At 42.9% G+C, this 9,882-nt stretch overlaps 1 protein-coding gene across 2 annotated transcripts in view; it reads left to right on the top strand.

The window, feature by feature from the left end:
• Positions 1 to 9,882, top strand: part of LOC106576572 (voltage-dependent calcium channel subunit alpha-2/delta-1) — a 189,285-nt gene that overhangs the window by 9,594 nt on the left and 169,809 nt on the right. The gene's annotated exons all lie outside the window — the stretch shown is intronic.

Here is a 9,882-nt window from a genome sequence, read left to right as displayed (position 1 = left end):
AGTCAGTCTGTTAGTCAGTCATCCAGTCAGTCAGTCGGTCAGTCAGTAAATTAGCTAGTCATCCAGTCAGTCAGTCATCCAGTCAGTCATCCTGTCACTCATCCAGTCAGTCATCCTGTCAGTCAGTCAGTCATCCAGTCAGTCAGCTTGTCAGTCAGTCATCCAGTCAGTCAGTCAGTCAGCTAGTCAGTCAGTCAGTAATTCAGCTAGTCATCAAGTCATCCAGTCAGTTAGTCATCCAGTCAGTCATCCAGTCAGTCAGTCATCCAGTCAGTCATCCTGTCAGTCAGTCAGTCATCCAGTCAGTCATCCTGTCAGTCAGTCAGTCAGTCATCCTGTCAGTCATCCAGTCATTCTGTCTGTCAGCTAGTCATCCTGTCAGTCATCCTGTCAGTCAGTCAGCAAGTCATCCTGTCAGTCATCCTGTCAGTCAGTCAACCAGTCATCCTGTCATCCAGTCATCCTGTCAGTCAGTCATCCATCCAGTCATTCTGTCAGTCAGTCAGTCATTCTGTCAGTCATCTAGTCATCCTGTCAGTCAGCTAGTCATCCTGTCAGTCAGCTAGTCATCCTTTCAGTCAGCTAGTCAGTCATCCTGTCCGCCAGCTAGTCAGTCATCCTGTCAGTCAGTCATTCTGTCAGTCATCCAGTCATTCTGTCAGTCATCCAGTCATTCTGTCAGTCATCCAGTCATTCTGTCAGTCATCCAGTCATCCTGTCCGTCAGCTAGTCAGTCATCCTGTCAGTCAGTCAGTTATCCTGTCAGTCAGTCATTCTGTCAGTCATCCAGTCATTCTGTCAGTCAGCTAGTCAGTCAGTCAGCTAGTCATCCTGTCAGTCATCCTGTCAGTCATCCTGTCAGTCAGCTAGTCAATCATTCATTCAGTCAGTCAGTCATCCAGTCATCCAGTCAGTCATCCAGTCAGTCATCCAGTCATGCAGTCAGTCATCCAGTCAGTCAGTCAGCTAGTCATCCTGTCAGTCAGCTCGTCAGTCAGTCAGCCAGTCAGTCATCCTGTCAGTCAGTTAGTCAGTCATCCTGTCGGTCAGTCATCCTGTCAGTCAGTCATCCAGTCATTCTGTCAGTCAGGTAGTCATCCTGTCAGTCAGCTAGTCAGTCATTCATTCAGTCATCCAGTCAGTGAGTCATCCAGTCAGTCAGTTAGTCAGTCAGCTACCGTAACTTCCGGACTATAAGCCGCAACTTTTTTCCCAGGCTTTGAACCTCGCGGCTTAAACAATGACGCGGCTAATATATGGATTTATTTTTGAAGCTTTCATTAGACCAATGAAATTCCCGAACGGGTTAAGGTCAAACAACTTTTTTGTTTACTGTTTAGATTAAATCGAGCGCTCTCAAACTTCCCATCATTCTGATTACGGTAGTCATTTTGTCACCCTCATCATGGCAAAGACACGGAGAAATGCATATGATGCAGCTTTCAAGTTGAAGGCGATTGATCTGGCTGTTGGAAAAGGAAATAGAGCTGCTGCACGGGAGCTTGGTCTTAATGAGTCGATGATAAGACATTGGAAACAGCAGCGTGAGGAATTGACTCAGTGCAAAAAGACAACTAAAGCTTACTGCTATTTTTTTATTTTTTGTTACAAGCCGTGTTTCGTTAAAGTCTATTTATTTTTGTTACAAGCCATGTTTCGTTAAAGCCTGTGTAAAGTTAATTTGTTTCAATGTACCGGTAGGCACCTGCGGCTTATAGACATGTGCGGCTTATTTATGTTCAAAATATATATATTTTTTAATTCAGTGGGTGCGGCTTATATTCAGGTGCGCTTAAGAGTCCGGAAATTACGGTAGTCAGTCAGTCAGTCATCTAGTCAGTCATTCATCCTGTCAGTCATCCAGTCAGTCAGCTCGTCAGTAATTCAGCTCGTCAGTAAATCAGCTAGTCAGTAATTCAGCTAGTCATCCAGTCAGTCATCCAGTCAGTCATCCAGTCAGTCAGTCATCCAGTCAGCCAGCTAGTCAGTCAGTCAGTTAGTCAGTCAGTTAGTCAGTCAGTTAGTCAGTCAGCTAGTCAGTCAGTCATCTAGTTAGTCAGTAATTCAGCTAGTCATCCAGTCAGTCAGTCATCCTGTCAGTTAGTCAGCTGGTCAGTCATTCAGTCAGTCAGCTGGTCAGTCAGTTAGTCCGCCATCTAGTCAGTCAGTCATCCAGTCAGTTAGTCAGTCATCCAGTCAGTCAGCTAGTCAGTAATTCAGCTAGTCATCCAGTCAGTCAGTCATCCAGTCAGTCAGCTAGTCAGTAATTCAGCTAGTCATCCAGTCAGTCAGTCATCCAGTCATTCAGTCAGTCAGCTAGTCAGTTAATCAGTCATCCAGTCAGTTAGTCAGTCAGTTAGTCAGTCAGTCATCCAGTCAGTCAGTCAGTCATCCAGTTAGTCAGTCAGTCATCCAGTTAGTTAGTCAGTCAGCTAGTCAATCAGTCAGTCATCCAGTCAGCTAGTCTGTCAGTCAGCTAGTCAGTCTGTCAGTCAGCTAGTCAGTCTGTCAGTCAGCTAGTCTGTCAGTTAGTTAGTCATCCAGCTAGTCATCCAGTCAGTTATTTAGTCATCCAGTTAGTCATCCAGTCAGTTACTTAGTCATCCAGTCAGTTAGTTAGTCATCCAGTCAGTTATTTAGTCATCCAGCTAGTCATCCAGTCAGTTATTTAGTCATCCAGCTAGTCATCCAGTCAGTTATTTAGTCATCCAGTTAGTCATCCAGTCAGTTAGTTAGTCATCCAGTCAGTTAGTTAGTCATCCAGTCAGTTAGTTAGTCATCCAGTCAGTTAGTTAGTCATCCAGTCAGTTAGTTAGTCATCCAGCTAATCCTAGGTCTGTGTCCTGTCCAGAAACACATCCTAGCCCCTAGATCTGATTATGTGAAAAGATTGGATAGGTGTGAGCTATATGGCAAAATATACTGCCAGCCTATCAGGGATAAGCAGAAACTACTACCATACCTATCCAATTCTTTCAGATCTACATTAAAACTGAGGGGATGGGGCTAAGGGTTGTTTCAGGATGGGGCCTTGACCTCTTTGTCGATCTGTTTCTACTCTATGATAGTGCTCAGGAATGATGGGCCTTTTGACTTTGCAATCGATGGAGCTCTCTGCTGGCTAGTGGTGTTTACATGGTGTCAGGTTCTGCCCTGATACAAACAGAAGTAACAAAAGTAAACAAATAGAAAAACAGTACAGCTATGGAGTCCAAACATTACATTTGACATTTTAGGCTTGACTGAATGCTGATGCTGTTGGAAGCCCACTTCAGTGTTTTTGTAAAAACAAAATCGCTGACATTTTTAGAAAAGAGAGAGAGAGGGTTGGGAAAAAAATACTTTATTGGTATAGGTGAAGGAAGTCATTTTAAGTTCAGAGGAATCCTTCAAAAGGACCTTTTTGTCAGCAAGGTAGGAAGAAAAGTTGAGACATCTGAAATTATTTTGATATATGGGACTGTCAAGTGCAGCCACATGGGAAAAAAATAGTTTAAACCATGACACAGAGTTGGGGGTGTTTGTTTCTTTTGGAATATGCTTTTATTTTTTGATTTACCACTGTAGCAGTACAAATTGAATTTTAAACATATACACTCTTAGAAAAAAGGGTTCTAAAAGGGTTCTTCGACTGCCCCTATAGGAGAACCCTTTTTGGTTCTATGTAGAACCATTTTTGGTTCAAGGTATAATCCTTTTGGGTTCAATGTAGAACCCTCTGGGACAGCCGAAGAACCCTTAAAGGTTCTAGATATCACTTTTCTTTCTAAGAGTGTAGGGGAATTGTTAAATTCCTTCTGGTGTGTATTCTAAATGATTATCTGGATATTGGAACGTAGCCATTGCTTCAGTTAGTAGCTACATAAAGCCGGATGAAATGGCTGCATCATTTTGAAAAAGAAGCTGGGTGAAAGGGAGAGGAGAGAACAGAAATGGCGTCAGTAGTCTAAAGTAACCCGAGGGCTAATCCAGCCAGAGGTCAGTCAATGATGCTCTCACTCTGAGTCAGACAAGCTATTCTGGGCTTCCCACTCTTCTGTAACAGGCTCTGGGATTGGACGCTCCGCTCTGTGTTGTGCGTGGTTATTGGCTAAACACGTTATTCTTGGGCAACTTGTTCACTATGGCCCTTGAGCAAGGCACTTAACTCTAATTGGCTCCAGGGGCGTTGTACAACTATGGCTGACCTTGTAAAACAACACATTTCACTGCATCTAAGTGATAATAATGATATATACAGTATACAGTATATATATTTGTTTTATTGTTCGTTACTCTTAGTGCTGTACTGTAACATATGGTGTTGTGTTTCCAAGTCTTTGAGAGAGGTGAACTGATTTGGGATAGTACTGTTAAATACTATGTTTCTAGGGCACTTGGGGTCAGATCCTACTCTAACATTCAGGGAACATTCAGGGAACAGTCAGGGAACAAACAGTCAGGGAACTCTCGGGGAACACTCAGGGAAACATTTGTCCTATTTTATGCTTCATCACACCCCTGATATAGCACTTCAGTTGATGAGTTACTGTACATAATACAGATCCTTTCAACTCCACACATGCGCGTGCGTGCGCTCACATACACACACAGATTAGGCTAAGAGGGGCACCTTACCCCTTCCCCTTTGAACCCCATTATGTCCTCTGAAGGCCCCTGTGCTCTGGTTCCAATGGTTTCCAATACACACAGGTGACAGCTGGTCTGGGGAGGCGTCTTCTGTTACAGAGAGAGAAAAATATTTGTCTAATCACCAGCTACTGTACAAGGTTAATAGGTTAAATATATGAGAGGCTAATTCTGTGAGGCTAAGATGCAATTGAAAGATTGAATCAAAAGATGAACCAAAAGATCCTCATTGACAGTAGTGGGGAACGCTCCAATGAATTCTCTGAACAATTTAAATATCTTTGTCTTTGTGGTGGGGTGTATTTGGATGGCTTACTGATTTTGTGAAAATGAATAAAAACACTCAAGTTATCATATGTCTTTGACAAAATAACTGAATGCCATACTGCACGAAGCAGGACAACACGTCTTAACTGATTCAGTAGTGATCATCTGTCCTGTCCGCATCTATTCCCATGTAGTCATATAACAAAATCACCACCTCTCTGTTTGGAATTCACAGACACGCATTTAAATTCAAATGTCTCGGCAAGAAACCTTGTGGGAGGTCCATGTCATTTCTTTTAAAGTGGAGGCTCTCCCTCTGCATATCACATTATTTATTCATCCAAAATAAAAACCAGTCCTCTCTCTCCTCGGGCGCACCTCCGGCAGTGCACCCATGTTGATCTGCGCTCTGCTCTCTCCACAGAGCAAAACAAACCTAAACATTACATTGTGTAAGAGGAGGATGGCAAGAAAGAGAAAATAAAAAACTGCCGCCGTTTTCTAAATGTGCACAGTCTGTTGTGTAAGTGGGGGATGTTAAGAACACAAGCAGCAAGACAGCGAGAGAAAAGGCTCTAGCGAGTTATGGGTCTCTCTCTTTACACTTAGCTGAGTTTCACAAGGCTCCATTCAGACTCAGCCCCGGAGTGTGCAACTGGCTGTATTGCTCGGCACTCTCTCTCTGGCTCACCAGCCATTTTGGGTTTTCCCGCCTCAAAGCCCACACCCCCTTCCTCCGTTTCCTCTTCGCTAGGGAGAGTGAGAGGGAGGGATGAGAGGAGGGGGTAGGGCGATGTTATCTCATTTTTCCATGTCCAAGTTTCCATCCTCTCAGAGGGCTTTGTTGAGCTCTTTAAGTGTTGAAACCTCATTTTTAGACATTACTTCATGGTTTGTCTTTGAGAGAAAAGCATTGCTTTTCCTCCTTTGTGGTAACATCGCACTTTTTACATTATGTGTTGAGGTAGAGCTTGTCTTTTTAAACAATACAAGAACCCTCATTTGTTTAGAGACATAAATAATAATGCTTTTCTTGTCCTTGACTTTAGATGAAGCAAGCTTTTTCGCGATGCTTTTATCACAGTTGTTAGTTCACTGTGTACCAATAGTAATGTGGTGTCATTCTTTAACCAACACTCTGACCTCTGGGTTCTCCATAGCTGCCAGAGGCTACAGGACAGTTACATTATCTTTACTCAGAAACGGGTTCTCCATAGCTGCCAGAGGCTACAGGACAGTTACATTATCTTTACTCAGAAACGGGTTCTCCATAGCTGCCAGAGGCTACAGGACAGTTACATTATCTTTACTCAGAAACGGGTCCTCCATAGCTGCCAGAGGCTACAGGACAGTTACATTATCTTTACTCAGAAACGGGTTCTCCATAGCTGCCAGAGGCTACAGGACAGTTACATTATCTTTACTCAGAAACGGGTTCTCCATAGCTGCCAGAGGCTACAGGACAGTTACATTATCTTTACTCAGAAACGGGTTCTCCATAGCTGCCAGAGGCTACAGGACAGTTACATTATCTTTACTCAGAAACGGGTCCTCCATAGCTGCCAGAGGCTACAGGACAGTTACATTATCTTTACTCAGAAACGGTCCCCTCCATGGGACAAGGTTTATTGTTGCTCCCCTCTCCTCATTACCGGCTGCCTCTCCTGTTTCAAACAAGTTATGGGGCTGAACACACAACACACACACACACACACACACACACACACACAGAACAAATTGGCTATAGGCTGTACCGTCTGTCTGTAGTTATTATACGGTATTGGATACTGTAAGAACTAATCATCGTTTAATCGCAGAGCAGAGTTGGCTTTTGGCCAGATTTACTAAGCTCTTCCACCTGTTGTTGGTTACCTGAGGGAATACGGCATAAAAGCTAGAACATAAGGTCAGTATTCAGGGAAGGATTCCAAATAGTCAGCCCATATGTTCAGTCGTAGAGCCTCATCATAGAGAATATGAAGTCTATTCATTATTTTATAAATGCAGCGTTCTACATGTGAGCTGTTTCTCTCTGCATCTCCTGTCCAAATGCACACCTATTCTAAGTGCAGCGGCAACACATTTACATTTTAACAGAGCACCTCATTGCTGAGGGCACCTGTTGCATCTGCCTAGTCTGTTGGATAGGCCTAAGGGACATATTTCCAGGGCACACCCTGTTGCACATAGCAGACTAAAGCTGACTACAGACTAGGACCTTGCTGTGACCCCTAGAAGCTATTCCTGCTGTGAGCTAAGGGCTATGAGCAGCGGTGTGTCAGTGGTGCTGGCTCAGTGGTGCTGGCTCAGTGGTGCTGGCTCAGTGGCGCTGGCTCAAGGGTATGTCATGCACTGATATCTTCATGGAGGGGTTAGGATGAAAGGTGTGTGAGCGTGTGTGTGTGAGCATGTGCGTGTGTGTTTGAGTGAGCGTGTGTGTTTGAGTGAGCGTGAATGAGTGCGCAGCTGTGTGTGTGTGTGTGTGTGTGTGTGTGTGTGTGTGTGTGTGTGTGTGTGTGTGTGTGTGTGTGTGTGTGTGTGTGTGTGTGTGTGTGTGTGTGTGTGTGTGTGATCAGAAATGTGCTGACAGTACTCCAGCCTTGCCTCCAAGCCCCCCCAGACAGCTGCTTCTCTGAGCTATATATACAGTACCAGTCAAAGGTTTGGACACACCTACTCATTCCAGGGTTTTTCTTTATTTTGACTATTTTCTACATTGTAGAATAATAGTGAAGACATCAAAACTATTAAATAACACCTTGTCACAACACAACTGATTGGCTCAAACACATTTTTAAAAAAGGAAAGAAATTCCACAAATTAACTTTTAACAAGGCCTACCTTGCATTCCAGGTGAGTACCTCATGAAGCTGGTTGAGAGAATGCCAAGCGTGTGCAAAGCTGTCAAGGCAAAGGGTGGCTACTTTGAAGAATCTAAAATAGAAAATATATTTTTATTTGTTTTACACTTTTTTGGTTAAAACATGATTCCATGTGTGTTATTTCATAGTTTTGATGTCTTCACTATTATTCTACAATGTAGAAAATAGATAAAATAAAGAAAAACCCTTGAATGAGTAGGTGTATCCAAACATTTGACTGGTTCTGTACGTTTTACAGCACGAGCCCCAGTCACATTGTCACGCCCTGACCTTAGAGATCCTTGTTATTCTCTATGTTTGGTTAGATCAGGGTGTGACACAGGTGGAAAATTCTATGTTTTCTGTTTCTTTGTTTTTGGGACAGTGTGGTTCCCAATCAGAGGCAGCTGTCTATCGTTGTCTCTGATTGGGAATCATACTTAGGCAGCCTGTTTTCCACCTGAGTTTGTGGGATCTTGTTTTCTGTTTAGCATCTGTGCCTGACAGAACTGTGCGCTTTCGTTTTGTTACTTTGGTATTTTGTTGAAGTGTTTTTGTGAATAAAAGTATCATGAACACTTACCACGCTGCGCCTTGGTCCACTTCTACCACCAACGAGAGCCGTTACACACATTGCAGTGTGGGTTATTAGATAGGATAACATAACACATATCCAAAGTCAAGGGCTACTTCTGTATAGTGGAATGGGTTAAAACACTCCTGGGGGAAAATTGTTAATTTCCCTTATGACTCCCAGTCCTGCATTTTTAATGGTTATTGACAAGGATTTTTAACACGTTTGTGTGTGTTGGGAGAGGGGGGGGGAAGGTGCGTGCCTGCCTGCGTGTTTTTATTCACCTGTGTGTGTGTGAGTTTCTCCCTAGAAGATGAGCCTGTACCACGTCTCACTTGTCAAGTAATAAGATTCATCTAGGTGTTTGACAGTTGGTGAGTTCGTGGATATGGATTCATACTTCCTCCCCTAACTATGTTGAGGGTTCATGTACTGCTATGGTGTCCTTCAAATCAGGGATGAGTCCCAAATGGCACCCTATTCTCTATATATTGCACTAGGTTTGACCAGGGCCCATAAGGCTCCCATAGGGCTCTGGTCCAAAGTAGTGCACTATATAGGGAATAGGGTGCCATTTTGGACACAGGACATGTCTCCTCTGGGTCTGCATTTAGGTGTTTCAAGTAGATGTATTTATTTAGACACACTGCTACCCGCTGTTTGGAAATGTGCACACTCAATCACTGTGTTTACCTGTGGATGGACCATTCACCCACTTCTAGACTATTCCCTACTGCTAGTGTAATGAATGAACCAATGCAGTCCCCAATCCCCACGTCAACCATGCATAGATTTAATCGCTATTGTATGTGACCAGATTCGTGTTCAATAGGGCACGCTGTAGCAAAACGTTTTCAACAGAGGACAAAAATGTGTTCAAAATTGCAGCTATACTGTTATTCAATGTGTATCAATCCATTTGTTTATAACACATTTTGGTCTTATGGTTACATATGGACTTTTTCTCTTCAGAACAATGAAGGAACCACTCACTCTCGCTGTGAACTTGACACACTTTCAATGTTTACTTAATCCATACTGTATACATCGTTGAGCCAATTAACTATTGTTCCATTTCTGTATAGGGTATAGACAGTTTATTGAGCCAGTTAACTATTGCTCCGTTTCTGTATAGGGTACAGACAGTTTATTGATCCAGTTAACTATTGTTCCATTTCTGTATAGGGTACAGACAGTTTATTGATCCAGTTAACTATTGTTCAGTTTCTGTATAGGGTACAGACAGTTTATTGAGCCAGTTAACTATTGTTCCGTTTCTGTATAGGGTACAGACAGTTTATTGATCCACTTAACTATTGTTCCGTTTCTGTATAGGGTACAGACAGTTTATTGATCCACTTAACTATTGTTCCGTTTCTGTATAGGGTACAGACAGTTTATTGAGCCAGTTAACTATTGTTCAGTTTCTGTATAGGGTACAGACAGTTTATCGATCCAGTTAACTATTGCTCCGTTTCTGTATAGGGTACAGACATTTTATTTGTATCTCATTAACACAATCAAAATAAAGCATTATGATAGAATGGAGTC

This window comes from Salmo salar, chromosome ssa17 (assembly GCF_905237065.1).
Source record: "Salmo salar chromosome ssa17, Ssal_v3.1, whole genome shotgun sequence".
NCBI lineage: Eukaryota > Metazoa > Chordata > Actinopteri > Salmoniformes > Salmonidae > Salmo > Salmo salar.
This window is presented reverse-complemented; position numbering and strand designations above follow the sequence as displayed.